The sequence below is a fragment of the Canis lupus genome, chromosome 17 (genome assembly GCF_011100685.1).
Source record: "Canis lupus familiaris isolate Mischka breed German Shepherd chromosome 17, alternate assembly UU_Cfam_GSD_1.0, whole genome shotgun sequence".
Lineage (NCBI taxonomy): Eukaryota > Metazoa > Chordata > Mammalia > Carnivora > Canidae > Canis > Canis lupus.
Window position 1 is genome coordinate 62,256,944 of NC_049238.1, and position 15,562 is coordinate 62,272,505.

General features: G+C 42.2%; 1 long non-coding RNA gene and 1 pseudogene across 1 annotated transcript; one reads left to right on the top strand and one right to left on the bottom strand.

Moving 5' to 3' along the window:
- Positions 1–609: 609 nt before the first annotated feature.
- Positions 610–1,768, bottom strand: LOC100686455 (annotated as a pseudogene).
- Positions 1,769–6,823: 5,055 nt separating this feature from the next.
- LOC119877183 lies at positions 6,824–7,960 on the top strand. The gene is made up of 2 exons (XR_005372786.1): positions 6,824–6,870; positions 7,271–7,960. It is a non-coding gene; the product is annotated as an uncharacterized LOC119877183 (long non-coding RNA).
- Positions 7,961–15,562: the final 7,602 nt, after the last annotated feature.

Sequence of the window (15,562 nt, forward strand, 5' to 3'; positions counted from 1 at the left end):
AACAAGCACTCCTCTAGGAGCCAAAAGTGTTAAGAGCTAAGTGTTCTATGGGAGTAGTAAAGTACACATAGGAAAGAAACACAGGAGGAAAGAACTGGGGTTTCTCACTACAATGCCTTCTTTAAGAAACCTTTCTTTATTATAAACTTTCATTATATTTTCTTTGTATTGTACAGAAACTTTCATTTTTATATATTTGTATGAATTCTATTTTCACCATATAGATAACCATTGGTCATCATAAAATAGTCATTATTCCCTAAAAATCTGCACTGCCATTTCAACCACACAGCAAGTTTGCATATTTGTTTTTTTTTTTTTTGACAAATGAAGAAATTACTTTTATTATGTTAGAATATTCCTTAATGGGTTGGCAATTATTCATGTGAAGGAGAGTTCAGAAAACAGATTTATGACTGTATTAGCCTTGTCCTTGATTAGAGATTTATGAATTACACAAAAAATATTATTCCCTAGAGAAGGTTACTCTAAAAGTAGTAGTAGAAAAGGTCTAAGAGACTGTGAACTTAGAAGAGCATCTCCCTGCTTGTCTGGCTGTTCCAGGTGGACCACAAGACTTCAGTACAAGGATGGACATGTTTTCTTTGTTGAATTTAAAGCTGTTTTACAACAGTTCGAATGCTCTTTCTTGCATGCAACAGGTCAAAGGCTTCATTAATTTGGTCGAAAGACAGACTGTGAGTCACAAATTCATCAACTTTTATCTTTCTGGACATATATTCAGACACCAACTTTGGGACACTTTCCACACTCTTCCATCCTCCAAAGGCAGTGCCTTTCCATACGCGCCCAGTTATCAGCTGAAATGGATGAGTGGTGATTTCTTCACCTGAAGCAGCTACTCAGCTATGACGCTGACACCCCAGCCTTTGTGGCAGGCCTCTAGTGCTGCTCTTATGACTTTCAAGTTACCAATACACTTAAAGGAATAGTCCACTCCCCCATCAGTCATTTCAATGAGCACTTCCTGGATGGGTTTACTGAAGTCCTGGGGGTTAATACATTCAGAGGCTCCAAACTCCTTGGCCCTTGAGAATTTATCTTTATTGATGTCCACACCAATGATCTGGGATGCACCAGCCACCTTACAGCCCATGATAGTCACCAATCCAACTCCTCCTAGGCCAAAGACGGCACAAGTAGAGCCAGGCTCCACCTTGGCAGTGTTCAGAGCAGCACCATAACCAGTTGAAATGCCACAACCGAGAAGGCAGACTTTATCCAAAGGTGCTAAAGGATCAATTTTAGCAACAGAGATATTTGCCACAACTGTCTATTCAGAAAATGTGCTGGTTCCCATATAATGTAAAATTGTCTTTCCTTTGCGAGTAAATCTGCTAGTACCATCTGGCATTAATCCTTTCCCCTGTATAACTCTTATCTTCTGGCAAAGGTTTGTTTTAGGATTTAGACAAAATTTGCATTCTCCACACTGTGGGATGTAAAGTGGGATGACAGTGTCACCTGCCTTCAGCTTAGTAACTCCTTCGCCAACACTTTCCACAATTCCAGCACCTTCATGTCCCAGGATCACTGGAAAACTCCCTTCAGGATCAGCCCCACTCAGGGTGTAGGCATCGGTGTGGCAAACTGGAGTGGCCATGATCTTAATTCGAACTTCATGAGCCTTTGGGGGTGCCACCTCTACCTCTTCTATAGAGAGAGGCTTTCCTGCCTCCCAGGCAACTGCAGCCTTGCACTTGATAACCTGGTTCGCCATGCCCTCTGCTCCTGCATATTTGTTTGTATTTAATGCTAGGCTCACAATTCTGATCTGTGCCCTAGCCATGGATCTCTGTGAGATTATCCACTGTCTTTATTACTATAGTTGTCTGATCAATCATGCTATCTACCAGTGTTTATTTCTCCATATACTTTTTAGAATGGGTTTATCACATTCCACAAAGGCAAGACATAGCAAAGCAAAGTGTCATGTTAGAATTTTAACTGGTATTGTATTAAATATATAATAATATCATTAGAGCAACTTTCATCTTAGTGATTTTTTCCCATTATACCATGAACATATGTATAAATCTTATTTAGTATCTTTTGATAAAGTTTTTAATTTTTTTCTTTCAATGAAGTTTTTACATTTGATACATAAATATCTTGTTCATCTAAAAAAGTTATTATTATATAACTTATGTATTTTGCTGTTTTTTAAAACAGCATTTTTGAATCTTTATCTTCTGCTTTTTTAAATAAATATAAACATATGAATCTGATAATGTGCTGTATTCTTATTATTTGTAATTTTCTACAGGGAATATTCATATGCATATATCCTTTTCTTCTTATCCCATATTGTTAGCTAGGATGTGACAAGGAGTTACCCAGACCAGAGGGCTTAAAACTATCAGTAGAAGAGAGGATGAGGAAGGGAAAAAAGCAGGAGAAAGCTCAGCTAGGTGTTTCACCTGATAGCCCCTTACAGGAGCCACTTAGAGCCAGACTGGAACTGAGGACCTGTGCAGAAGCCCCTCTGAGTCATCCTGAAGTTTCCTTTAGCTCATTAGAGTACTAAGGTCTTCTCCTATGGGGGGTGAGGGGGTCGACCATTTTTTTTTGAGCATAGGATTTATGCATTAAAATGTTGGCATTCTAGGCATGCACAGTTGAATCAACATACCCGAGTAATAGAATATGCCTACGTTCCTTTAATGTATATGCAAGCTCCTGCCCCACCCCTAATGCACTAAATAAAAGCTTCTTGTACTAACCTCCTGGTGAGCCAGTGCTTTGAGTCATCTCCCCATCTCCTTAACTTGTAAAAAGCAATAAAAAGTTCTTTGCTTTTAATGCTTCTTGGGTTGTGTTCAATTTAATGAACTATAAGCTGCAAACCCATTGTGTTTAGTTACATTATCTCTCCTAAGGCTAAATTCTTAGATATTCAAACATTATACACGAACTGTTCTCATTTTACATTCTAATTCATTTACACACCATAAAGAATGTATTGAATTAATGAATCATCATATTGTCATGCATAATCAGTATGCTGATTTATTTTCTTACTAGTGAAACATGAGTGTCCAATTCCATGCATCCTCTCCAATACTGAGTATTTGGTTTAAAAAAATATATATTTATTTATTTATTCATGAGAGGCACACAGAGAGAGACAGAGACATAGGCAGAGGGAGAAGCAGGGTCCATGCAGGGAGCCCGATGTGGGACTTGATCCCAGGACTCCAGGATCACACCCTGAGCCAAAGGCAGACACTTAACTGCTGAGCCACCCAGGCACCCCTACACTGAGTATTTGTTAGGCACTCGGTCTTTGCCAATCTGATATGAATGAGTAAATTGGATAGATACTCTATACCATAAAAACAGGTTTTTACAAAATTCTTTGATGCTTAGTAACATTGAACATATTTTCAGTTACTTTTTGGCCATTTGTGTTTCTCTTCTTATGTGTGTATTGCCTGTTCCAATCCTTTGTCCATCCTTTTATTGGTGTGCTTGCATATTTTTTATTGATGTATAAGAGCCATTTTTCTAAATACCTACCAAATGTGTTGTAATTTCCCCCAATGGATCACTTTTCTTTCTGTCTTATTTATGGTGCTATTTTTTACGTATATTTTAACTTTTAAATTAGGCACATTTATTAATTTTTGAAAGGGAGAATATACTAAAAGTCAATAATGTATAAAGTTCTGTCTCCACAAATGGCTGCAGAGTGTAGAGAAAAGAGCAAAATTCACACTGTTTTAATGACTTCATATGGATTTCAGCAGTGTTTCCTCCTATCCCTTGAGGTTATCAGGACATACAGATGAGTAGATGACTTCACAAAACCAAACATTTTTTTTTTCTATTGAAATGATGCCAAATCAATATAAATCTATTGGAATCTAATAGTCATGGTTTAGAAATGAGTCTGCATGGTATTACATGCATGCTGCTGTTTTTTTGCCTGTGCCCAAGTCAGATTAATTGATGATTGGGTGCTGCCTTCTCTGCCTAGAGGCAGAGGGATGATCCAATGGCATCTGAGGTCCATCATTCTAGGAATCAGTGAGCTGGGCTTCTGAGTAGTACTACCTGTGTCCTGACCTCTCCTTCCACAATGGAGCCCTGAGGACAAACATCATCCATGAGTAACATATAACCTCATACGGATCTCTAGGATGGTATGGTCAGCACTCATCACTGTGCATGTCTTATCTGACTACCTTACATCACAGGAAAAAGCTGTTTGCAAACTCCCAGGTGCTATGAAATGCTGGTAAAATGATTATAAATGCATGTCTTGGCTCTAGGTGCTGATGGGAGAGGCAAACATATTAGATCCAGACTCTACTCTCAAGAAGAATTCAATCCCATATCAGAGATATGTCACATAAAGTAAAATAAAGCACAAAGTAAACAGTCCAAAGTAGAGCTCATAGGCCAATTCAGCTTCAGAGAAAGATTTCTTCTCTTAAGGGAGGAAAGGGGTGGGGGGAAACACCCATAGAAGCAGAATAGCTTCATATTGCATAGATATTTAAATGCAAGGAGAAGGAGTTTAGGTTTTAGCCTGAATCAGTGAAGGTGTTTCAGAAAACTTCATTTACTGGTAATGTGACTCTATAATTCATCATCCAAACTGGGACACACTTGAGATTGAAAAAACAGTTTATGATTTATGCTGTGACAGAAGGCATAATCCAAACTGTTCCTGGCAAATAAGGATGTTTTATGTGGCCATAGACAATTATTTCTTAGAAGATCTCTAATGAAGAAGAGACAGAGGGAAAAACCAGGAAAGTGAGAGGCAAAAATGACCAATGAAGTACACACACACACACACACACACACACACACACACAGTTTAAGATAAAATACATGTATGTGTATATAAACACACATTTAGCCTCTGTATATTATTTGTACATCCACATGCATGGACATAAACACATATTCATGTCTTGCAACTACATGTCAACCGGCTCAGCCTTTCCTTATGACTTATTCATTATGTTGCTTCAAGTTCTGGGGAATTTCAGATTCTCTCCCAGTGTTTCTACCATTGGCAGGAAAGAGAGAGGGTTTTCCTTCACATGCTTCTTCTGGCTTCAGTGTGCTTCTAATTAGTTTACTTTTGGAAAATCTCATTGTGGTATTTATTATACACCAACTTGAACCAAGAATGAACTCCTATCCTTGCTCTTCATCCATTGAAAGTATAGTAGGAAAACATTTTGAGTAAACAGTAATAAAAACCTAGAGCCAGGGTGTTGCCTGGGGCTTAAAGAGTCCCTAGAGGGAGGACGCACTCGCTGTTGAGTTGCCCTGGCCCTGGCATCTACTTCCCACACTTAGACTTTACTCTTTGCTGCCACCTGGTTGTTGAGTGGTGTATAATTATGGGGACAACACGGAGCTACCCTCCTCCTCACCATGAACTCCTTTCCTGGAGCTATTGCAGAGTCAAACAAATCAAGACATTTAGCAGAACAAAGGAGTCTTAAACAGAAAGGAAAAAAATGGTTAATACAAAATAAAATAAAAATTTCCAATAAAAAATGGTGTTTTTTTGGAAAAAACAAAAAACAAAATAAGAGTCCCAATTTTCCCTCCTTTGAAGGAAGGTATGACTTACAAAAGACAGATGTTTTCCCTTTATTTGTGAATATATAGGTATCTTATTATTTAAGGGCCCACCATGTTACAGGTCTTCTGTCAGACTTGTTCTTTACATTGTCTTACTGACTGAAGCAGTATCCCTATGAGATATTTTTAAAAGATTTATTTGTTTATTGAGGGGGGTGGGGCAGAGAGCGAACCTTGAAGCAGAGTCCCTACTGAGTGCAGAGCCTGTGACAGGGCACCTCTCAGGACCCTGAGATCATCACCTGAGCCAAAATCAAGAGTCTGGCTAACCGACTGGGTCACCCAGGTGCCCCTCCCTGTGAGATATTTTTGCCATTATTCACACTTTTTAACAGAGGAGACAGATAAATAAAATTTAAAAAGAGTCACTTTATGTAACTTTCACAAGTGACCAGGTAGAAGAACGAGGATTGCATTCCAGGGTCTGACTCTAGGCTCTTAAAAGCAATGGGATACACAGAGATCAGCAAATTTTTCAACAAAGGGCTAAAGACAAAATATTTTAGGCTTTGGGAGCCATAGGATCTTTGACTCAACTACTCAACTCTACCACTGCACTGTGAAAATAGCTGTAGATAATAAAGAAATGAACGCAGATGGGTTCCAACTAAAATGCCATGAAGATTGAAATTAGAATTTAATATGACTCCCATGTGTCATGAACTATTCTTCTGATTTTTTCCCAAACATTTAAACATATAAAACCACTCTTAGCTTGCAGACTATACAAAGCAGGCAGAGGGGAAGATTTGGGCTCCAGACAAGTTTGCTGATCTCTGTGAGCCTGGCAGGGTAGAAAAAAAAAATGTGAAGGTATCTCTAAACTATAGTCCAGAGCAGGCTGCCCAAGAGCCACTGCATTTACGTTGGCAGAAGGAAGGAAAGAAGGAGACTGGAGCCCAAGGTCCAAAACAGGATCTATGAGGCTTCCCAGGTGACTCTTGCCAAGGAGAATAAGGCAGGTCAAAGTAAATTTTCCACAACTGGGTCACTCCTTGTTTCTAAGAAGCCCTATCCTGGCTGGGAGCAGCTGCGCTGGGCCCCATGGAAAAGGCAGGGAGATGCCAGTCACCACCTGTCACAGGACCATGTGGGTGGTGGGAGGTGGTGCCCTCATGCCCAGGTCCTGTCTCACAGGCTGGGGGCAGGGCCCAAGACCAGAATAAAAGGACCTTGGGGTCAGAGCACCTCCAAGCACTTGTCTGCTGAGGTGCTGACAACCTTGTGCTGCCCGTGCACGTAAGTGTCCCCTGGGAACAGGACCAGTTCCTTCAAAGACAGAGCACAGTCCAGAGCAGGGACAGATGGAGTGGGGATTTGGGGGGAAAGGATCCATGGTGCCAGAAGAGGAATAAATTCCATCTTCACGTATAAGGCTTTAGACTCTTGCACATATTTAGTAACATGGTTCGGTCTTCATTTACACTATGTATACTGGAGGAAAGTGCGTGTTTACCTTATAAGTCTCTACTGAGGATCCAAACAGATGATGCCAGAATATGGGAAAGTCATGCAGCTGTTGGATTATATGGGACGTTTCTTGTGATGTTTCTATAATAATGTGAGATGCTAAGAGGGTGAGAGGGGCAGTGGGAGGCTCTGTGTCCTGGGTCTGACTCACTGTGTGACTCTCCCTCAGGTCCTGACCCTGCCCACTGAGATGTCCTGCCAGCAGAACCAGCAGCAGTGCCAGCCCCCTCCCAAGTGTCCCACTCCCAAGTGCCCCCCCAAGTGTCCCCCAAAGTGCCCCCCAGTCTCTTCTTGCTGCAGTGTCAGCTCTGGGGGCTGCTGTGGCTCCAGCTCCGGGGGTGGCGGCTTCTGTGGCTCCAGCTCCGGGGGTGGCGGCTGCTGTGGCTCCAGCTCCGGGGGTGGCGGCTGCTGCCTGAGCCACCACAGGCGACACAGGTCCCACCGCCAGAGACACCAGAGCTCAGGCTGCTGCAGCCAGCCCTCAGGGGGCTCGGGCTGCTGTGGAGGGGGCAGCAGTCAGTCGTCTGGAGGCTGCTGCTGAAGCGGACTCTGAGCCAAGAAGAACATACTAGGGGATAGCCAGTGGCCAAACCCTTCCTCTTGGTCCTGCTCCAGCTCCCCCTGCTGGGTCAGCTCAAGTGGCTGCGGGGTCTGAGTGCAGCCTTGAGCTCTGTCCCAGAGGATCCCTGTGCCCTGGTGTCCAGGAGCCAAAACCCCTCTCCTAAAAACCCATTTCCTCACCTCCCCCATATGTGTGGCTACCCTGGGAACCCAAAGCACAGACCCTGCACCCTTCTGTAGCGTACCTTGTTGTCAACCCAACCTGATGTGCAACAATAAAACTAGAAATCTTCATTCCCTCTTGCCTCGATTGTTGTTTTCTATTCATTCCTACTTTATCTTTCTCATACTGGCCTCGACTTCTGCTTCCCCTGAGGCCTCGGTGTCTACAGAACTTACTCAGATTTGCCCCTTGGCACCACTAATGTCCTTAAGAACAAAACCAATTTTTATTGGTTCAGATTCCAGTTCAGGAACCAACCTTGCCTTTAGTTGCCAGAATTTGTTAGTTCCCTCCCATCTGTGACAGTCCAGGCTTTTTATGGTTTGAAGATTTTGAAACACTTTTGGTTTTGAGGAATGCCTGTCAATTTGGGTCTGTTTGATGTTTCTTCCTGACTAGGTCCAGCTGTACATTTTTGCAAGGAGTGTCCTCCTGAGGGCTGATACCATGCCTCATATGATATCCAGTTGTTGCATCCGTGGGTCCCTGAAAAGTTGGAATAGAGACATTTGGGAAAATCCTGATAAAGCCGAGACTTTGAATTTCTAAATTCAATTCCATCAGGTTGTTGTTTTGTTTTGTTTTGTTTTGTTGGTTTTCTTTGTTTTTTGCCAGTAGAAGTACCTTTTCATATCATCTGAGGAGGTAAACCACACATCTCCTGAGGAAGCTGAAAGGCTCCTGGAAGTGGCTGCCTTCCAGTGCACTGTTGGTTCTCTTCAGGTCCCATCCCACCATCTCTCTTTGCTTCTGGAAGCACAACTCATCTCAAGGCCCCCTAAGCCCCAAAGGTGAAGTACACCTTTTGTTGATAGGGGTGACCTATCAGCAGGTATGCTACACTCCAAAAGAGCTACATGAGTTTTTCCAATTTATACAGATATAAACCCAGGGAGTATGTGTGTACTGCATATTAAGGGTATGAGATAATTGTGGAAGGGACATAAAGTTGGATCGAGCCAGATTTATTCCTATAGGTCTGCCAAGCAGATGTCCTAGACTCAAGGCTATGTAGTGTGGTGGCAGTGGTGATGGAGGGGGTTGACAGGGCTCTAACCGGGTGTTTGGTTGGTTGGCTGAATCATGGACCAGAAGGTGGCTGACACTAAATGAAGATGAAATGCCAGGACTTCCTTGGCATATTACAGAGGAAGGGGTCCAAAGGTTTATTGGAATGTTACAGCGGAGTTATCAGTTGGGATCTGCTCGTCTTCTCTGGAAGGGTCCATAGGACACATCTCTCCTGACTATGAGAAATAAATTTGTGAGGAGACCACAGCACCCTTGAAGAGCTAGCTGATAGTTCTTCTCTGTAGGTTAGAAACTACAGTGGAATCTGATGCCACTGAATTGGGAAACCTAAATGCAGTAGGGATAACTGGACACCATTGGCAGCACTTAGGACCCAAGGCAAAGCGGGTGTGGTTACTATCCTGGAGAGCAGGGTCAAAGCAGCAATCAGAACATTCTGGCTCACAGAGCTGTGGCTCTGGCCAGTTCATCATGGTGGTTTGGAAGTGAAATTGATGGGAACGGTATTAATTTCTTACTTGATAGGTATCAGAGGAAAAACTCTAAGTGAACGAAACTCTGAGCCGTAAAAAGAGAATAATGCTCCCTCAATCAATTCCCAACTTTGAGCTAGTTAATAGACACGGAACACCTTGAATGAAGGGGAGGATGGGTCCTCTGGAGGAAGAACCCTTGTACTCTCCCAAAGACTTAAGCTACTAATATTTCCCCCGGCTTTCCCCAAAGGGACCTATGGCACTTTTTTTCCAGGGAATTGTGCACTGGGGAAAGAGAAAATAATCAGACTTTGGGGCTAACTGGACACTGGCTGTGGACTGACACTAATTCCAGGAGGCTCAAGACATCACTTTGCTCCACTCTGGTCCCTATTTGGTAGGACGGGAGCTTCTGGAGGTCAGGTGATCGATGGAGTTTTAGCTCAGTTTCATCTCACAGTGGGCCCAGTGGGTCCTGAGCCCACCTCGTGGTTATTTCCCTGGTTCTAGAATGTGTGATAGGAATAGACACACACAGCAACTGTCAGAATCCCTACACTGGCTCTCTGATCAGTGGAGTGAGGGCTATTGGGATGGGGAGGTCAACTAGGAGCCATTAGAACCGTTAGAACTGTCTCTACTCAGGAAAATGATAAATCAAAAGCAACACCACATCGCTGAAGGGACTGAAGAGATTAGTGATACTATAAATTTAATCTCAAGGATGCAGGGGTGCTGATTCCCACCACACGCCCATTTAACTCACCTGTTTGGTTTGTGCAGAAAACAGATGGATCTTAGAGAATGAGGGTGGGTTATTGCAAGCTAAAGCCAGTGGTGACTCCACTTGTAGCTGCTTTACCGGATGCAGTTTCCTTCCTGGAGCAAGTTAGCACATGCCCTGGTAACTGACATGCAGCTAGTAATCTGGAAAATGTTTTGTTTTGTTTTTTCCTTCATATCTGTCAGTAGAGACCAGCTGAAGTCGTTTATTTTCAGTTGGAAAGGCCAGCAATATACCTTTACTGTGTCCCTCCTCAGGAGCAGGACAATTCTGCTGCCCTGTGTCATAATTTAGTTCTCAGGGATCTTGATGGTCCTTCCCTTTGACAAGTCATCACACTGATCCATTGCATCAATGATACTATGCTGATAGTACTTGGTAAGTAAGAAGCAGCAATTACTCTAGACTTACTGGCAAGGTATTTGCATGTCAGAGGGTAGGAAATAACTGACAAGAGGTCAGAGGAATTTCCAGGGGTCCAGTGGTACAGGGCACGTGGAGATATCCCTTCTAAAGTGACACAGAAGTAGTTGCATCTGGCCCCTCCAGCAATAAAACATGAGGCACAACACCTAGCATGCCTCCTTGGATTCTGGAGGTAACACAGCCTTCATCTGGATTGTGCTACTCTAGCCCATCGACTGGGTAACTCCAACCCTACTTGTTTTGAAAGGGGTCCAGAATAGGAGAAGGCGCCAGGAGACAGCGCGATTCCACTGAACAGGAAGTGAAGACTGCCACCTGGTACTAGGCCTCCTCATGACTCGGAATCAACAGGCACAGAAGGTAGTTACTGAGCTCAGTGGAGTGATTGATCCTGATTTTCACAGAGAAAATTAAACTGCTCCTCACAGTGGAGGTGAAGAAGAGTCTGTGTGGAACACAGGAGACCCCTAGGGCGACGCTTGGTTCTGCCTCACCCTTGGATTAAAGTCCGTGGGAAACGTAAGAACCCAGTTCCAATAGGACTATTCATGGCCCAGACCCTTCAGGAATGAGTATTGGATCACCTCACCAGCTAGAAAAGAATCACGGCCACAACCAGGAGTATTTCTTACTAAGAGCACTTCCTTCCTTTGTTATGAATGTGTGTGTGTGTGTGTGTGTGTGTGTGTGTGTGTGAGTGGAAACCCTTGGTTTCCTCCCATATCATATGACATAAGATGTATTGACTGACGTATTTCAGTGTTGTTCAACATCACACAATAGAAGTGAAGCTAAGGATATTAAGGAGAAAGATCAACATCATTCAAGGACTTTATACCCTTTTCTGGAGAAAGGGTTTTTGCATTATCTGCTATACACAGCCTGACTGCATCACATTAGCTGGAAGTGTGGCCTGGTCTTTGTCTTATTTGGAGGCTAAATATTGTTGTTGTTGTTTTTTTTTTATAAATTTATTTTTTATTGGTGTTCAATTTGTCAACATACAGAATAACACCCAGTGCTCATCCTGTCAAGTGCCCCCCTCAGTGCCCGCCACCCAGTAACCCCCATCCCCCGCCCACCTCCCCTTCCACCACCCCTAGTTTGTTTCCCAGAGTTAGATTCTTTCATGTTCTGTCTCCCTTTCTGATATTTCCCACTCATTTTTTCTCCTTTCCATTTATTCCCTTTCACTATTTTTTATATTCCCCAAATGAATGAGACCATATACTGTTTGTCCTTCTCCGATTGGCTTATTTCACTCAGCATAATACCCTCCAGTTCCATCCACGATGAAGCAAATGGTGGGTATTTGTCGTTTCTAATGGCTGAGGAATATTCCATTGTATACATAAACCACATCTCCTTTATCCATTCATCTTTCAATGGACACGGAGGCTCCTTCCACAGTTTGGCTATTGTGGACATTGTTGCTAGAAACATCGGGGTGCAGGTGTCCCGGCGTTTCATTGCATCTGCATCCTTGGGGTAAATCCCCAGCAGTGCAATTGCTGGGTCATAGGGCAGATCTATTTTTAACTCTTTGAGGAACCTCCACACAGTTTTCCAGAGTGGCTGCACCAGTTCACATTCCCACCAACAGTGCAAGAGGGTTCCCCTTTCTCCAAATCCTCTCCAACATTTGTGGTTTCCTGTCTTGTTGATTTTCCCCATTCTCACTGGTGTGAGGTGGTATCTCACTGTGGTTTGGATTTGTATTTCCCTGATGGCAAGTGATGCAGAGCATTTTCTCATGTGCATGTTGGCCATGTCTATGTCTTCCTCGGTGAAGTTTCTGTTTATGTCGTTTGCCCATTTCATGATTGGATTGTTTGTTTCTTTGCTGTTGAGTTTAATAAGTTCTTTATAGATCTTGGACACTAGCCCTTTATCTGATATGTCATTAGCAAATATCTTCTCCCATCCTGTAGGTTGTCCTTTAGTTTTGTTGACTGTATCCTTTGCTGTGCAAAAGCTTCTTATCTTGATGAAGTCCCAATAGTTCATTTCTGCTTTTGTTTCTTTTGCCTTCGTGGATGTATCTTGCAAGAAGTTACTGTGGCCGAGTTCAAAAAGTGTATTGCCTGTGTTCTCCTCTAGGATTTTGATGGAATCTTGTCTCCCATTTAGATCTTTCATCCATTTTGAGTTTATCATTGTGTATGGTGAAAGAGAGCGGTCTAGTTTCATTCTTCTGCGTGTGGATGTCCAATTTTCCCAGCACCATTTATTGACGAGACTGTCTTTCTTCCAGTGGAGAGTCTTTCCTCCTTCATCGAATATTAGTTGACCATAAAGTTCAGGGTCCACTTCTGGGTTCTCTATTCTGTTCCATTGATCTATGTGTCTGTTTTTGTGCCAGTACCACACTGTCTTGATGACCACAGCTTTGTAGTACAACCTGAAATCTGGCATTGTGATGCCCCCAGATATGGTTGTCTTTTTTATAATTCCCCTGGCTATTCGGGGTCTTTTCTGATTCCACACAAATCTTAAAATGATTTGTTCCAACTCTCTGAAGAAAGTCCATGGTATTTTGATAGGGGTTTCATTAAACGTGTAAATTGCCCTGGGTAACATTGACATTTTCACAATATTAATTTTTTCAATCCATAAGCCTGGAATATTTTTCCATCTCTTTGTGTCTTCCTCCATTTCCTTCAGAAGTGTTCTGTAGTTTTTAGGGTATAGATCCTTTACCTCTTTGGTTAGGTATTCCTAGGTATCTTATGCTTTTGGGTGCAATTGTAAATGGGATTGACTCTTTAATTTCTCTTTCTTCAGTCTCATTGTTAGTGTATAGAAATGTCACTGACTTCTGGATATTGATTTTGTATCCTGCCACACTGCCAAATTACTGTATGAGTTCCAGCAATCTTGGGGTGGGTCTTTTGGGTTTTCTATGTAGAGTATCATGTCATTGGCAAAGAGGGAGAGTTTGACTTCTTCTTTGCCAATTTGAATGCCTTTAGTGTCTTTTTGTTTTCTGATTGCTGAGGCTAGGACTTCCAGTACTATGTTGAATAGCAGTGGTGAGAGTGGACATCCCTGTCTTGTTCCTGATCTTAGGGGAAAGGCTCCCAGTGCTTCCCCATTGAGAATGATATTTGCTGTGGGCTTTTCGTAGATGGCTTTTAAGATGTCGAGGAATGTTCCCTCTATCCCTACACTCTGAAGAGTTTTGATCAGGAATGGATGCTGTATTTTGTCAAATGCTTTCTCTGCATCTAATGAGAGGATCATATGGTTCTTGTTTTTTCTCTTGCTGAAATGATGAATCACATTGATTGTTTTACAAGTGTTGAACCAGCCTTGTGTCCCGGGGATAAATCCTACGTGGTCTTGGTGAATAATTTTCTTAATGTACTGTTGGATCCTATTGGCTAGTATCTTGTTGAGAATTTTTGCATCCATGTTCATCAGGGATAGTGGTCTGTAGTTCTCCTTTTTGGTGGGGTCTTTGTCTGGTTTTGGAATTAAGGTGATGCTGGCCTCATAGAACGAATTTGGAAGTACTCCATCTCTTTCTATCTTTCCAAACAGCTTTGTAGAATAGGTATGGTTTCTTCTTAAACGTTTGATAGAATTCCCTTGGGAAGCCATCTGGCCCTGGACTCTTGTGTCTTGGGAGGTTTTTGATGACTGCTTCAGTTTCCTCCCTGGTTATTGGGCCGTTCAGGTTTTCTGTTTCTTCCTGTTCCAGTTTTGGTAGTTTGTGGCTTTCCAGGAATGCGTCCATTTCTTCTAGATTGCCTAATTTATTGGCGTATAGCTGTTCATAGTATGTTTTTAAAATCGTTTGTATTTCCTTGGTGTTGGTAGTGATCTCTCCTTTCTCATTCATGATTTTATTAATTTGAGTCTTCTCTCTCTTCTTTTTAATAAGGCTGGCTGATGGTTTATCTATCTTATTAATTCTTTCAAAGAACCAACTCCTGGTTCTGTTGATCTGTTCCACAGTTCTTCTGGTCTCGATTTCATTGAGTTCTGCTCGAATCTTTATTAACTCTCTTCTTCTGCTGGGTGTAGGACCTATTTGCTGTTTTTTCTCTAGCTCCTTTAGGTGTAAGGTTAGCTTTTGTATTTGAGTTCTTTCCAGTTTTTGAATGGATGCTTGTATTCCATGTATTTCCCCCTTAGGACTGCTTTTGCTGCATCCCAAAGATTTTGAACAGTGGTATCTTCATTCTTATAGTTTCCATGAATCTTTGTAATTCTTCCTTAATTTCCTGGTTGACCGTTTCATCTTTTAGCAGGATGGTCCTTAACCTCCACGTGTTTGAAGTGCTTCCAAACTTCTTGTTGTGATTTAGTTCTAATTTCAAGGCATTATGCTCTGAGAATATGCAGGGGATGATCCCAATCTTTTGGTATCGGTTCAGACCCGATTTGTGACCCAGTATGTGGTCTATTCTGGAGAAAGTTCCATGTGCACTTGAGAAGAATGTGTATTCATTTGCGTTTGGACATAGAGTTCTGTAGGTATCTGTGAAATCCATCTGGTCCAGTGTATCATTTAAAGCTCTCGTTTCTTTGGAGATGATGTGCTTAGAAGACCTATTGAGTGTAGAAAGCACTAGATTGAAGTCAGCAAGAATAAGTGTATTATTATCTAAGTATGTCTTAACTTCGGTTATTAATTGATTGATATATTTGGCAGCTCCCACATTCGGGGCATATATATTGAGGATTGTTAAGTCCTCTTGTTGGATAGATCCTTTAAGTATGAGATAGTGTCCCTCTTCATCTCTCACTACAGTCTTCGGGGTAAATTTTAGTTTATCTGATATAAGGATGGCTACCCCTGCTTTCTTTTGAGGACCATTTGAATGGTACATGGTTCTCCAACCTTTTATTTTCAGGCTGTAGGTGTCCTTCTGTCTAAAGTGAGTCTTTTGTAGACAGCAAATGGATGTGTCCTGCTTTTTTATCCAGTCTGACTCCCTGCGCCTTTTGACG